General features: G+C 44.7%; 1 protein-coding gene across 6 annotated transcripts in view; it reads right to left on the bottom strand.

The window, feature by feature from the left end:
• The window catches only part of TCAIM (T cell activation inhibitor, mitochondrial), a 98,871-nt gene that overhangs the window by 78,054 nt on the left and 4,491 nt on the right, over window positions 1-16,326 (bottom strand). For 2 of the 6 annotated variants that reach the window (XM_078432537.2, XM_078432538.2), the window contains exon 2: window positions 8,390-8,515. The exons of the other annotated variants lie outside the window; for them this stretch is intronic. The gene's annotated coding sequence lies outside the window, so the exon portion shown is untranslated. The remainder of the gene's footprint in view (window positions 1-8,389; window positions 8,516-16,326) is intronic. 6 annotated transcript variants of the gene reach the window in all.

Below are 16,326 nucleotides of genomic sequence, written 5' to 3'. Positions count from 1 at the left end.
AGAAATGAGGAATAATACTTGAGAGGCATATGATCATCTAAGAATACAGATGGGAAACAGATGAAATACACAACCATGCTCTAACCAATATCCATTATTCAGCATAAAATGATCTAAAAGCACCCTTGAAAAGCCAGGATTACTAAACACCACAAAGCACCTCGGTCTACAACACAACAGTGCAACCTGTTTTGTCTTTTGCAGCAATATCTTAGAAGTTCATAAAATCAAAATGTCTACATCCAATGAATAATGTAGGTGATCCAGAGGACATGCTCTCCTACACATTTTCAAAAGCAAGACATTAAAACACAACACTGAAAAGAAACTGTTATGATAGCTGATTTGAAATAAATGTTTTGAATTTTGAAAGTTAAAGCACACCATAAAGATAATTTAAAAATCTGAAATGAATTTAGGAAAGACTAGCTGTTTCAAATTTGACTCAAAAAGTGTTTTAGAGGCAAATAGCCAAGTTACACTAAACACTTATGAATAAGATTTCCTAGGAAAAGTAGCTCATTTATCACAGAAAGCAGTTTTGTAACTTCAGAGTCAGCTTGGAATTGATCTCCAAAGAATCACCAACAGCAAAATTACAAAAAATACAGAATGTGACCTTAATGATTTTTATTTTTTTATTATGAAATTTATTGTCAAATTGGTTTCCATACAACATCCAGTGCTCATCCCAACAGATGCCCTCCTCAATACCCATCACGCACCCACCCCTCCTTCCCACCCCCCATAAACCCTGTTTGTTCTCAGTTTTTAGGAGTCTCTTATGTTTTGGCTCCCTCCCTCTCTAACCATTATTTTTTTTCTTCCCCTCCCCCACGGTCTTCTGTTAAGTTTCTCAGGATCCACATAGGAGTGAAAACATATGGAATCTGCTCTTCTCTGCATGATTTATTTCACTTAGCATCACACTCTCCAGTTCCATCCAGGTTGCTACAAAAGGCCATATTTCACTCTCATTGCCACGTAGTATTCCATTGTGTATATAAACCACAATTTCTTTATCCATTCGCCAGTTGATGGACATTTAGGCTCTTTCCATAATTTAGATATTGTTGAGAGTGCTGCTATAAACATTGAGGAACAAGTGCCCCTATGCATCAGCACTCCTGTGTCCCTTGGGTAAATTCCTAGCAGTGTTACTCCTGGGTCATAGGGTAGGTCTAGTTTTAATTTTTTGAGGAACCTCCACAATGTTTTCCAGAGTGGCTGCACTAGTTTGCATTCCCACCAACAGTGTAAGAGGGTTCCCGTTTCTCCACATCCTCTCCAGCATCTATAGTCTCCTGTTTTGTTCATTTTGGCCACTCTGACTGGAGTGAGGTGATATCTGAGTGTGGTTTTCATTTGTATTTCCCTGATGAAGAGCGACGTTGAGCATCTTTTCATGTGCCTGTTGGCCATCTGGATGTCTTCTTTAGAGAAGTGTCTACTCATGTTTTCTGCCCATTTCTTCACTGGGTTATTTGTTTTTTGGCTGTGGAGTTTGGTGAGCTCTTTATAGATTTTGGATAGTAGCCCTTTGTCTGATATGTCATTTGCAAATATCTTTTCCCATTCCGTTGGTTGCCTTTTAGTTTTGTTGGCTGTTTCCTTTGCTGTGCAGAAGCTTTTTTTTTTTTTTTTAATTTTTTTTAAATGTTTATTTATTTTTGAGATAGAGAGAGACAGAGCATGAACGGGGGAGGGTCAGAGAGAGAGGGAGACACAGAATCTGAAACAGGCTCCAGGCTCTGAGCTGTCAGCACAGAGCCCGACGCGGGGCTCGAACTCACGGACTGCAAGATCATGACCTGAGCCGAAGTTGGCTGCTTAACCGACTGAGCCACCCAGGCGCCCCTGTGCAGAAGCTTTTTATCTTCATGAGGTCCCAATAGTTCATTTTTGCTTTTAATTCACTTGCCTTTGGGGATGTGTCAAGTAAGAAATTGCCGCGGCTCAGGTCAGAGAGGTTTTTCCCTGCCTTCTCCTCTAGGGTTTTGATGATTTCCTGTCTTACATTCAGGTCCTTTATCCATTTTGAGTTTGTTTTTGTGAATGGTGTAAGAAAGTGGTCTAGTTTCATCCTTCTACATATTGCTGTCCAGTTCTCCCAGCACCATTTGTTAAAGAGACTGTCTTTTTTCCATTGGATAGTCTTCCCTGCTTTGTCAAAGATACTTTTGTGGGTCTAGTTCTGGGGTTTCTATTCTATTCCATTGGTCTATGTGTCTGTTTTTGTGCCAATACCATGCTGTCTTGATGATTACAGCTTTGTAGTAGAGGCTAAAGTCTGGGATTGTGATGGCTCTTGCTTTGCTCTTCTTCTTCGATATTACTTTGGTTATTCGGGGCCTTTTGTGGTTCCATATAAATTTTAGGATTGCTTGTTCTAGCTTCGAGAAGAATGCTGGTGCAATTTTGATTGGGATTGTATCGAATGTGTAGATTGCTTTGGGTAGTATTGACATTTTAACGATATTTATTCTTCCAATCCATGAGCATGGAATGTTTTTCCATTTCATTGTATCTTCTTCAATGTCCTTCATAAGCTTTCTATAGTTTTCAGCATACAGATCTTTTACATCTTTGGTCAGGTTTATTCGTAGGTATTTTATGATTCTTGGTGCACTTGTGAATGGGATCAGTTTCTTTGTCTTTCTGTTGCTTCATTATTAGTGTATAAGAATGCAACTGATTTCTGTACATTGATTTTGTATCCTGCGACTTTGCTGAATTCATGTATCAGTTCTAGCAGACTTTAGGTGGAGTCTATTGGGTTTTCCATGTAGAGTATCATGTCATCTGCAAAAAGTGAAAGCTTGACTTCATCTTTGCCAATTTTGATGCCTTTGATTTCCTTTTGTTGTCTGATTGCTGATGCTAGCACTTCCAACACTGTGTTAAACAACAGTGGTGAGAGTGGACATCCCTGTCGTGTTCCTGATCTCAGGGAGAAAGCTCTCAGTTTTTCCCCATTGAGGATATTAGCTGTGGGCTTTTCATAAATGGCTATTATGATGTTTAAGTATGTCCCTTCTATCCCAACTTTCTCGAGGGTTTTTATTAAGAAAGGAGGCTGAATTTTGTCAAATGCTTTTTCTGCATCTTTTGATTGACAGGATCATATGGTTCTTACCTTTTCTTAATGTGATACACCATATTGATTGATTTGCAAATATTGAACCAGCCCTGCAGCCCAGAAATGAATCCCACTTGATCATGGTGAATAATTCTTTTTATATGCTGTTGAACTTGATTTGCTAGTATCCTGTTGAGAATTTTTGCATCCATATTCATCAGGGATATTGGCCTGTAGTTCTCTTTTTTTTGCTGGGTCTCTGTCTGGTTTAGGAATCAAAGTAATGCTGGCTTCATAGAATGAGTCTGGAAGTTTTCCTTCCCTTTCTATTTTTTGGAACAGCTTGAGAAGGATAGGTATTATCTCTGCTTTAAACGTCTGGTAGAATTCCCCTGGGATGCCATCTGGGTCCTGGACTCTTATTTGTTGGGAGATTTTTGATAACTGATTCAATTTTTTTGCTGGTTATGGGTCTGTTCAAGTTTTCTATTTCTTCCCGTTTGAGTTTTGGAAGTGTGTGGGTGTTTAGGAATTTGTCCATTTCTTCCAGGTTGTCCAATTTGTTGGCATATAATTTTTCATAGTATTCCCTGATAATTGTTTGTATCTCTGAGGGATTGGTTGTAATAATTCCACTTTCATTCATGAATTTTTCTATTTGGGTCATCTCCCTTTTCTTTTTGAGAAGCCTGGCTAGAGGTTTATCAGTTTTGTTTATTTTTTCAAAAAACCAACTCTTGGTTTCATTGGTCTGCTCTACTGTTTTTTTAGATTCTATATTGTTTATTTCTGCTCTGATCTTTATTATTTCTCTTCTGCTGCTGGGTTTAGGGTGTCTTTGCTGTTCTGCTTCTATTTTCTTTAGGTGTGCTGTTAGATTTTGTATTTGGGATTTTTCTTGTTTCTTGAGATAGGCCTGGATTGCAATGTATTTTCCTCTCAGGAGTGCCTTCGCTGCATTTCCAAAGCGTCTGGATTGTTGTATTTTCATTTTCATTTGTTTCCATATATTTTTAATTTCTTCTCTACTTGTCTGGTTGACCCATTCATTCTTTAGTAAGGTGTTCTTTAAGCTCCATGCTTTTGGAGGTTTTCTAGACTTTTTCCTGTGGTTGACTTCAAGCTTCATAGCATTGTGGTCTGAAAGTATGCATGGTATGATCTCAACTCTTTTATATTTATGAAGGACTGTTTTGTGACCCAGTATGTGATCTATCTTGGAGAATGTTCCATGTGCATTCGAGAAGAAAGTATATTCTGTTGCTTTGGGATGCAGAGTTCTAAATATATCTGTCAAGTCCATCTGATCCAATGTATCATTCAGGGCCCTTGTTTCTTCATTGATCCTGTGTCTAGATGATCTATCCATTGTTGTAACTGGAGTATTAAAGTCCCCTGCAATTACCACATTCTTATCAATAAGGTTGCTTATGTTTGTGATTAATTGTTTCACATATTTGGGGGCTCCCATATTCAGCCCATAGACATTTATAATTGTTAGCTCTTCCTGATGGATAGACCCTGTAATTATTAAATAATTCCCTTCTTCATGTCTTGTCACAGCCTTTAATTTAAAGTCTAGTTTGTCTGACATAAGTATGGCTACTCCACCTTTCTTTTGACTTCCAGTAGCATGATAGATAGTTCTCCATCCCCTCACTTTCAATCTGAAGATGTCCTCAGGTCTAAAATGAGTCTCTTGTAGACAGCAAATAGATGGGTCTTGTTTTTTTGTGCATTCTGATACCCTATGTCATTTGGTTGGAGCATTTAGTCCATTTACATTCAGTGTTATTATTGAAAGATATGGGTTTAGAGTCATTGTGATGTCTGTAGGTTTCATGCTTGCAGTGATGTCTCTGGTACTTTGTCTCACAGGATCCCCCTTAGGATCTCTTGTAGGGCTGGTTTAGTGGTGATAAATTCCTTCAGTTTTTGTTTGTTTGGGAAGACCTTTAGCTCTTCTTCTATTCTAAATGACAGACTTGCTGGATAAAGGATTCTTGGCTGCATATTTTTTTCTGTTCATCACATTGAAGATTTCCTGCCATTCCTTTCTGGCCTGCCAAGTTTCAGTAGACAGATCCGTCACAAGTCTTATAGGTCTCCCTTTATATGTTAGAGCGTGTTTATCCCTAGCTGCTTTCAGAATTCTCTCTATCCTTATATTTTGCCAGTTTCACTGATATGTCGCGCAGAAGATCGATTCAAGGTATGTCTGAAGGGAGTTCTCTGTGCTTCTTGGATTTCAATGCCTTTTTCCTTTCCCAGTTCAGAGACGTTCTCAGCTATGATTTCTTCAAGTACACCTTCAGCACCTTTCCCTCTCTCTTCCTCCTCTGGAATCCCAATTATGTGTACATTATTTCTTTTAATTATGCCACTTAGTTCTCTAAGCCTCCCCTCATGCTCCTGGATTTTTTTTATCTTTTTCTCAGCTTCTTCTTTTTCCATAATTTTATCTTCTATTTCACCTATTCTCTCCTCTGCCTCTTCAATCCGAGCTGTGGTCGCCTCCATTTTATTTTGCACCTCATTTATAGCATTTTTTAGCTCCTCGTGACTGTTTCTTAGTCTCTTGATCTCTGTAGCAATAGATTCTCTACTGTCCTCTATACTTTTTTTCAAGCCCAGTGATTAATTTTATGACTATTACTCTAAATTCGTGTTCCACTATATTGCTTAAATAGTTTTTGATCAATTCGTTAGCTGTCGCTACTTCCTGGAGTTTCTTTTGAGGAGAGTTATTCCATTTCGTCATTTTGGGTATTCCCTGGGGTGGCTCCAAACTACAGGGCACTTCCCCTGTACTGTACTGTCCGGAGAAACTTGTGTTGGTGGGCGGGGCCACAGTGAGACCTGATGTCTGCCCCCAGCCTACCACTGGGGCCACAGGCAGACTGGTGTGTACCTTCTCTCTCCCAGGGGCAGGACTCACTGTGGAGTGGTGTGGCTCCTGTCTGGGCTGCTTGCACCCTGCCAGGCTTGTGGTGCTGCTTTGAAGGGATCTGGCCAAGGGCGTATTAGCCGGTGGATCCGCAAGGTGCACAGGGGCGGGAGGGGTAGGCTCAGCTCGCTTTGCCTTCAGTGGTCTGCTTCAGGAGGGGCCCTGCGGCACTGGGAAGGAGGCAGACCCGTCGGAGGGATGGATCCACAGAAGCACAGTGTTGGGTGTTTGTGCTGTGCAAGCAAGTTCCATGACGGGAACTGGTTCCCTTTGGGATTTTGGCTGGGGGATGGGCGAGGGAGATAGCGCTTCCCAGCACCTTTGTTCCCCGCCAAGCTGAGCTCTGTCCTCTGGGGCTCAACAACTCTCCCTCCCGCTCTCCGAGCAGAGCTGTTGACTTATAACATTCCAGATGTTAAGTCCCACTGGCTGTCAGAGCACACTCTGTCCGACCCCTCCACTTTTGCAAGCCAGACTCGGGGGCTCTGCATTGCCGGGCGGGCTGCTCCTCTGCTGCCCCGGCTCCCTCCCACCAGTCTGTGTAGCGCGCACCGCCTCTCTGCCTTTCCTACCCTCTTCCGTGGGCCTCTCGTCTAAGCTTGGCTCCGGAGAGTCTGTTCTGCTAGTCTTCTGGTGGTTAGCGGGGTAAATTAGGCAGATGTGGATGGAATCTAAGTGATCAGCAGGACCCGGTGAGCCCAGCATCCTCCTATGCCGCCATCTTCCTGTCTTCCCTTAATGATTTTCAAACATGGAACAAAAAGTATGTTATACAGAGAATTTTTTGTTTGTGCAGAGAATTTATGTTGCATGCTTTAGAAGCATTTCCATAAAAAAATAAGGCAAAAAAAAAGTTTCTGTACCTAAAGTACTGGTTTTCAGTTGTACAGAAAAATTATATATTCAATGTCCAGTCTGTAATCACACGGCAAATTTACTACTGAGCAATGACTAATAAAGGACATTAATACTTAGAAATGGGACAACGGATTCCCCCAAAGAAAATAAAATGTTCCTAAATACAAATCTGAACATCACATCATGGTTTCTAGATTTAGGGAGAACTTAAAAAAAAAAAGTGGGACTGTTACAGGTTAAAAGTTAGGTGCTTTCTGCCTGCTTTTTTGGTGAGTAGGCAATTTCCTTAAAAGGTGCACATGGCAGTAAAACGATTTCAAATCTAGGCCACCTAATAAGGTAGCCACCTAAAGCCACCTAAAGCCACCTTCCCCAAAGGCCTTAATGGTCTCACAGGTAGAATATTTTGTGGCAGGGAATGTAATAGACTCTGGTGTGTGTGTGTGTGTGTGTGTGTGTGTGTGTGTGTGTGTGAATGTGTGGCTCAGCCAGCCTTGCCGATTTCGAGTTAGTGGCTCCACGGACGGGCACCCTTAAGGTCCCCGAAAGTCTACGGAGTCTGAGTGGGCTCTCCTTGTCCTGTTGGGAGCATAAGGTCTAGGGCAGTATTGGATCCGATTCTGATAGCAAGTCACAAAGCTGAGTCCGCTCCAGCCAAACCTCACCTAAAGTTTCCCTCAGGAACATGACCAGAGGAGTATCTGATTAGTCCTCTCATCCGAGGAAATACTCTCCCTTTGTCTGCTTTTATGACACTGAACATGAGAAAGAAATTAATAATGGGATCAAAACAGAGTAAGCCTACGATTTTAGAGGTCATGCCCAAAAATTTTACAAAGGGATTTTTCAGGTGATTATGGGGTGAAAATGACACCTGGGAAGTTAAGGACCTTTTGGGAACTAGAATGACCTATATTCAATGTAGGATGGCCCCCAGAAGGGACATTAAATGCTCAAACAGTGCAGTGGGTTTGGCTAATAGTCACTGGGAACCCAGGCCACCCTGATCAATTTCCATACATCGACTCCTGGCTTGAAATTGCCCGAAACCCCCTACCTTGGGTGCGATTCATCCTTAGCAAGCAGAGCCAGGCAATGTTTTAGCCATTTTATCTGGACGCTCACCCAGGGAACCAAAGAAGCAACCCACCGCTCCTCTAATATTTAAAGGAGACGTGGAGAAAGATCTTGTCTTTCCACCTCCTTATGACTCGTCAAACTCCCTCCCCGATGCCCCTGAACTTTAAACCCCTCCCCCGTCTGTCTGTCTGTCCCATCTGCTGCTGTTGCCGCCGCCATTGTCACCACAGCCCATCTCCCTGCCCCTCTCAGACCTGGAGAACCTTCCCCCACAAAGGCCAGCAGCCAGACTGCACGCCAGACCCAGACCTAACGCTCTCCAAATGCCTGTAAGGGATATGAGAGAGCCTGAAAGACAGAATGAGGAGGGAACAGCCCAGCCCAGCCATTCCATGATGTATTACCAACCTTTCTCTATAACTGACCTCCTCATTTGGAAACACAACACTCCATTATACTCTGAAAAGCCACAAGCAATGGTCGACTTGATGGAGTCCCTCTTCCAGACCCACCGACCGAGTTGGGAAGACTGTCAACAGTTACTCCGTACTCTGTTTAATACAGAAGAAAAAAGAAGAATGAGAGAAACATGACAGTACCTAGAAGATCACACACCTCTGGGGATCAATGACCCTGCTGTCTGGGCTCAAGCTGCCATGCCTGAAGAACGCCCAACATGGGATTTCACCACAGAAGGACAAGCCCATATCCCACGATACCAGGAAGCCCTCCTTTGGGGAATTTGAGCTGGAGCCAAAAGGCCTATGAACATGACTAAAGTATCATCAGTCACGCAGCACCCTGGGGAGTCTCCCAGAGACTACTATGAAAGATTATGTGAAGCATACCATGTATACACCCTGTTTGACCCCGAGGCACCAGAAAGTCAACAAATGGTAAATACCTCTTTTGTGGCACAGACTGCCCAAGATATCAGAAGAAAACTCCAGAAGTTGGAGGGCTTTGCCGGAATGAATATCACTCAGCTGATAGAGGTCGCCAGTAAAGTTTTCATGAACAGAGAAGTCGCAGCTGAGAGAGAGAAGCGGAGAGAAGACTAAAAAAGAAAGCCACCCTTCTCGCAGCAGCACTAAAAGAAATGGACACTGCAAAGACAGGAAGACCCCAACCACCAAAAGGCGGGAAGCCCAGAGCACCCTCAGCAAAAGACCAATGTGCATACTGCAAAGAGAAGGGACACCAGAAGAACAAATGTCCGAATCGGAAGGGGCTCTCAAAACCCAGCCGATATCGGGAGGAACTCAAGGCGAGAACCTCACTGGTCTGGCCAGGGTAGAATCAGACTGAGGGGGACTGGGCTCTTTCTCTTGGCCCCCATGAGCCCACGGTCGGAATGAAGGTAGGAGGCCAAACAGTAACTTTCATGGTTGACACTGGGGCTGAATACTCCGTTGTTAATTCCCTGGTGGCGCCCTTAAGCCAAAAGACGGCAACCATACTTGGGGCTACTGGGACACGGGTGATGCAACAGCCCTTCTGTCAAGTTCGACAACGTGAACCTGGGGGTCACAAGGTGCGGCATGAGTTCCTCTACTTACCTGACTGCCCGATTCCTCTCCTGGGCCGAGATATGCTCTCCAAACTTGGGGCCCAGATAACTTTTGAACCCAATGGACACACTAGCCTCCAATTAAACCCAAGCAGGAAGAAACCCTGGTCTTGGCGATTACCCTGCCAAGGGAAGAAGAACGGAGACTATTCTGTGCACAGGCCCTACCCTGTAGCCCCTCAGAATTCAGGCTTACATTCCCCTCTGTATGGGCTAAAGATAACCCACCTGGACTAGCTTGCAGTCGGGGCCCCACCGTTGTTGACCTGATCCCTGGAGCCCAACCTCAGAGACAAAGGCAGTACTCTCTTCCACTCGAGGCTAGAATGGGTATACAAGAGCACCTGACCAAGCTCAGAGAAGCAGGTATTCTAATTGAGTGCCAATCGGCTTGGAATATCCCACTCTTGCCAGTCAAGAAGCCAGGAGGAGGATACTGACCAGTACAGGATTTGAGGTCCATTAACAAAGTGACTGTTTCCTTACACCCAGTGGTTCCGAACCCATATACTCTCCCCAGACTCATTCTGGGGTCAGCCAAATGGTTTACATGCCTCGACCTAAAGGATGCTTTCTTCTGCCTCCACCTGGCTCCTCAAAGTCAACCATTGTTTGCCGTTGAATGGACTGAGCCCGTTACAGGGTGCCAGATGCAGCTGACCTGGACACGACTTCCCCAAGGTTTCAAGAACTCACCTACTCTTTTTGGGGAAGAACTAGCTGCAGACCTCGCAGACTTTCTGAGGGAAACCACAGGGTGTGTCCTCCTCCAATACATAGGTGACCTCCTCCTTGCCAGCGACACCCAAGAAGACTGTATGAAAGGTACCAAGGCCCTCCTGCAGTTCCTGTCCTACTCGGGGTACCAGGCCTCTTGGGAAAAAGGCACAGGTTTGTCAGCAGCAGGTCTGATACTTAGGCTTCCTCCTCACAAAAGGAAAAAGAGAACTAGGACCGGGAAGGAAGAAAGTTATCACCACACTGCCACAGTCCCAAACAAAACGAGGTTTGCATGAATTTTTAGGGGCCACAGGGTTCTGTCGCATTTGGATTCCTGGATTCTCAGCCATAGTGAGGCCCCTCTATGACCTGATGGGAGGGCCAGACTGGGGGCCCCTCGCATGGACTGAGAAGGCAAGGGCTGCTTTCACAGAAATAAAGTGGCTCTGGGACGAGCCCCAGCCCTGGGTTTGCCTGACATAGAAAGACCCGTTAACCTCTTCGTACATGAAACGGACAAACAGCCCTTGGAGTGCTTACTCAGAGTATGGGGCCTTGGCAATGGCCAGTGGCCTACCTGTCAAAAAAACTTGATCCTGTGGCTGCAGGATGGCCACCGTGCCTCAGAGTGCTGGCAGCCACAGTCCTGCTCATCAAGGATGCAGACAAAGTCACGCTGGGACAAACGCTTAATGTTAAGGTCCCACACGCGGTCATGTCCCTCATGAGTACCCAAGGATATCGTCTCCTCTCCAATTCTCGGCTGACACAATACCAAGGCCTTCTCTACAAAAACCCAAGGGTCGCTCTTGAAGCAGTAAAAACACTAAACCTGGCCACCTTCCTTCCCATGGGGGAGGGAGAACCCGACCAAGACTGTTCCGAAGTAGTGAATGAAGTCTACGCCAACTGCCCGGACCTCCAAGACCAGGTTATATAATAAGCCCGGAGATCACCCTGTTCAGCGATGGGAGCAGCTATTTACAAGAGAGCAGCCGAAGAGCAGGATACGTAGTAACCACAACCACCGAAGTTCTGGAAGCCAAGGCCTTGCCGGAAGGATGGTCGGCACAATGGGCTGAACTGTACGCCTTAACCTGAGCCCTCATCCTTAGCAAAGGTAAATGAGTTAACATCTAAACTGATTCCCAGTATACCTTTGCTACTGTGCATGTACACAGGGCCATCTATAAAGAAAGAGGTCTCCTTACTGCTGCAGGGAAAACTATCAAAAACAAGGAAGAAATACTAAAGCTTCTTGAGACCGTATGGCTACCAGACAAGGTAGCTATCTTACACTGTAAGGGACATTAGAAAGGAGATGACCCTATAACTCAAGGAAATCGCCTGGCCGACAAAACAGCTGGAGCGGCTGCCTGTGGTGACCCAGGACAAGCTCCTATCTACACTATGACTCTTGCGCCCCACAGGGAAGCCTCCCTGCCCCTGTACACAAACAATGAAAGAAGTTGGGCCTCGACAGAAGGGGGCACACTAAGTGAAGAGGGTTGGTGGGTCATGCCAAATGGACACATCTTTGTCCTGTCATCTATGGGAAAACACCTAGTGAAGGAATATCACCAACTGATGCACTTAGGGAAAACTGCACTGGAGGCCCTCCTCAAAAAGAACTACTATATCAGCCAGGTGCCGGCATTATGCCGAGCTGTCAGTGAACAATGTGTAACATGTACCAAAACCATGCTTGGTCTGCCCCATGACCCCCGCCTGGCACGCAAATGATGGGAGCCGCCCCTTTTGAAGACTTAGAGGTGGACTTTACTGACATACAACCAAATAAAGGATTCAGGTACCTTCTTGTAATCATCTGCACATATTCGGGATGGGTCGAAGCATTCCCGACCAGAACGGAACGAAGTCGCAAGGTGGCCAAAGCTCTTCTATGGGAGATTGCACCTCGGTTTGATCTACCCTTAACCATACACAGTGATAATTGACCTGCATTTGTGGCAGACATTATACAAACCCTGACAAAGTCCCTCAACAGTACCTGGAAACTACACACTGCTTACCGACCCCAGAGCTCAGGGAAAAGTAGAGCAGATAAATCGCACCCTCAAGGAAACCCTGGCTAAGTTCCACCAAGAGACTAATCTCCCATGGCCAGATTTACTACCGCTGGCCCTCCTGCGTGCCCGATGCACACCTCGGGCACTAGGATTCTCCCCTTTCGAGTTATTATGTGGGCGACCCCCTCACATGTTTAGGAAAACTCCCAGGAGACCTACACCAGATTGGAGACAAGGGAATAAGAGAACAGCTCCAGACCTTGGGGGCAGTCCTAAACAAGTTACAGAGATATACCATAGAGAGGGCCTCAATTTCCTTAGGGACCCCCATTCACCCCTTTCAGCCAGGAGACTCTGTGTGGGTCAAAGATTGGAAGAGGGAACCTCTTAAACCACAGTGGACTGGGTCTCATACTGTTATTCTAACAACTCCTGCAGCCCTTCAAGTTTCAGGTGTCACCCCATGGGTCCATCACTCCAGAGTTAAGGCCAACTCAGAAGAACCCACAACCTGGCGAAGTGATCCAGATCCAGTCAACCCACTTAAACTGACCCTCAAAAGGGAAACTGCCCCTGAGACCTCCAGCCCTGCTCCAGCCACACCCCGGAAGCTGGCTGGCCTGCGCACGGCAGAAGCTTGAAGAATCAACGCACGAACCTAGCCCAGGGGTCTGGATGCAACTCTGCCAGCCCTTGCCCCTTATTGGTGTCATAGCCCTGATCTTACTTCTTACTGTTGGGCTGATAGAGACTGTACCAACAAGCTGGACACGGGACAAAAGATGCATGCTGGGTCTCACATACCTCCTCTGGATGGGAGGGCCATTAGGTATTGCCTGTATATTATGATAGCCTCTCTCACCCTCACAACTGCCGCTTACCCACTTTGCCTCTAGGATTGTTATATGACAATAAGGGGGTCAAGGGCATTCAGTGCCTTCACCTGCCTCCACAAGATTGCTACAAGGGAAAAACACCCACTCTCTGTCAGTCACCCGGTGCCCCAAGGACTAAGTATTGGACCGTAGAGATAACCCAAGATGTCAGGAACCCATGTCACAAGGGCCTCCAGAGAGGGAAGCCAGCTTGCTACACTTACCTTCCTCAATAGGGGAATCTCGGATGGGGGAGGGGTGCAAGACAGGACCCATCAAGAGGTTATAAAGGATACCCAGGATAGGGTAATCCAAGCCATAAAGGCGACCACTCCCCCGGCAGCCTACCAAGGTGCGAACCTTTCAGCCCTCAATCAGACGCTTACCATTTCCCTACTCCAGCGTCGGGCCAACACTACTCTACAAGTCCTCCACAAAATAGATAATCACCCCCAAACCTGCTGGATGTGCTTGCCCCTCAGCTGTAAGGCTTACTTAGCCACTCCTATCCCTTTGACCTGGGAAGCTCCTGAAAATCTCAAAACCAACACCTCTGTCTTAATTGGACCCCTGGTCACTGGGGTCCGTCTCACAAATGCCGACAATCTAATCTGTACAGTCCCTGAAGTTATGAACGGTACCTCCCTATGCGGAAGAAATATAACCTTAGAGAGGAATGCAACCCTGTGTTCAACCCCTGGGGTGTTCTATCTGTGTTCTAGTTCGGCCTACCGATGCTCAGAGGCCAAGTGGACTCAGATATGTTATTCCGTCTTCCTAACCCCAGAGATATCCATGTACACGGAAGATCAGCTCCTAACAGCCTTTAGCCCCAAGTCCCAGGCCAGACTGCAGTCTTGCTACCTGTTCTGATAGGAGCAGGAATTGCGACAGGAATAGGAACCAGAATAGGGGGCATAGGTTTATCTGTAGGACTCTACCATAGACCATCTCAAGAGCTAAATGAAGACGTGGAACAAACAGGTGGCAGATTCTCTGGTAACTTTACAAAGCCAAATAAACTCTCTGGCAGCAGTGACCCTCCAAAATAGGCAAGCCCTCAACCTCCTCACTTCAGAAAAAGGAGGGACTTGCATCTTTCTGAGGGAGGAATGTTGCTATTTCATAAACCAGTCAGGAATAGTTATAATTAAGGTTAAGGAACTCAAGGAAAGAATTTAACGTAGACAACAGGAAAAAATCAATGGAAAGGATGGGATCTCAGGGATTGGGCATCCTGGCTTCCTGCCCTGGCGGGGGCCCTCCTCTCCATAACTTGTATCCATTGGCCCCTGTATACTGAATGCCATGGTTTTATTGAAAACGCTGTTTGCTTGCCAAACTACTGCACACGTATCTTAGCCTTCCGAGAGTACCAACCTGTAAAACTGAAAGGTGATGCCTACTAAACATTTTTTTTTAAAAGGCATCAAAGGGGGGAATGTTGGAGAAGTGAATAAAGTACGCCAAAGATGGCAGACAGGGCTAAAACAGATTCTGGTCTCTAGCTTATAGACACCTCCTCCGGGTTCTTCCTTTGCTTGCTGCGCGCACAAAACCCCCACAGATATGGAAGCGGACAACTACAAATTAGCCTCCCCACTTGCGTTCGGCACTCAGGTCTTTGAAGAAACGGTCTCCTCTGAGCCTGCCGGTGTTAAATAAATCTCTGATCCACCAAGATCGCCGAGTGCCGCTTGGTTTTTCTGCCAGCGTTCCTGCCTGGTTCCGTAACACAAGAACTGTCTGTTCTGCTACAAAAAAAGTTTCTTTAATGTGAACTAGCTTATGTGCAATTGGTGAATAAGGGAAATATGTTACACCTTGTGAAGTTTTTTCCCAGCATGTAAGTGGTTTAGAGCAATCAGAGGTGGTCTTTCTACAATTACAGTGGCTTCAGCTGTATGTAAAGACCTTACAAAACCTGAAAATCCCCCAGGACTTCCTTCCTTTGATTTAAGCTTATGTTTAGTGGCTTCAAGCATCCCTGCGTTTTTCACTACATCAAGCAATCTGGAAAGCTGCTGGTGCAGATGAAAAAGGTGGAGACTTCCACACGTCTCATTTTGAGTGGTATATATTTTTTCTTCATAACACCTGTTATTTTAATGTATTATCCTACAGAATGTCAGGATTTCCAGGAATGTGTACATATCCTTACAGCAGAAACACCTGTATAATAGGCACTGTCACCCCAAACTGCCCTTTAATTTAAAATTTAAAAATTTTCATTAACTGAGAGAATACTTTAAGCTAACACTGTCTGCTAGACAGGAGTGGTTTAGTCAGAAACTTTACTGTAGAAATGTTAATTCCGTAAGTATTTTATTAAATGTTGTCTTTACTTTATCAAAAGGATTACATTTCCTTTTTTTTTTTTTTTTAATTTTTAATGTTTATTTTTGAGAGAGAGAGAGAGAGAGAGAGAGAGAGAGAGAGAGGGAGGAGGGGTACAGAGAGAGGGAGACACAGAATCTGAAGCAGGCTCCAGGCTCCGAGATGTCAGCACAGAGCCTGACGCGGGGCTTCAACCCATCAGCTATGAGATCATGACCGAGCTGAAGTCAGACACTTAACCGACTGAGCCACCCAGGTGCCCCAAAAGAATTACATTTCTAGTGCTAGCAATAAAGACTAACAAATTGAATACAAATGAAACAATAAATACAGGTATCATCATTTGTCCTTTATCTGGTGCTCCCTAAAGCTATCTTCACTGTGTATTTAAGAAAAAATGTTGACAGACACATATAAAATGCTGGAAATATTCATTACAGACTGTTTCTAAAAGGTGAAATGTAATCTAGAATATTACAATTATTTTTTAGTTCTCTGGATATGGAATCCCACATCAAACTTTTGTACATGTTTTAATGAGTGTGTTATGTATAAAAGTAGGGGCTACTTGTGTTAGGATTTTGTGAATCTTAAATAAAATACATAAAGGATTAGCAACATCTGACAAATAGAAACTTTATATGACATCTATTATTATTAGATAATTTGGGGCTCATAAAATTCTGCAGAATTCCTTTTTCCCCTCCTAAGGGCTTACATATAGATAGAACATGTAGTTAAATACAACATTTTATCCAAAAACAAATTTTGTGATTGGAAAATAAGGATAAGGATATGTGAAAGTCTTAAAAAATACAATACAAGGCTAG

The sequence above is a fragment of the Panthera onca genome, chromosome C2 (assembly GCF_046562875.1).
Source record: "Panthera onca isolate mPanOnc1 chromosome C2, mPanOnc1 haplotype 2, whole genome shotgun sequence".
Taxonomy (NCBI): domain Eukaryota; kingdom Metazoa; phylum Chordata; class Mammalia; order Carnivora; family Felidae; genus Panthera; species Panthera onca.
This window is presented reverse-complemented; position numbering and strand designations above follow the sequence as displayed.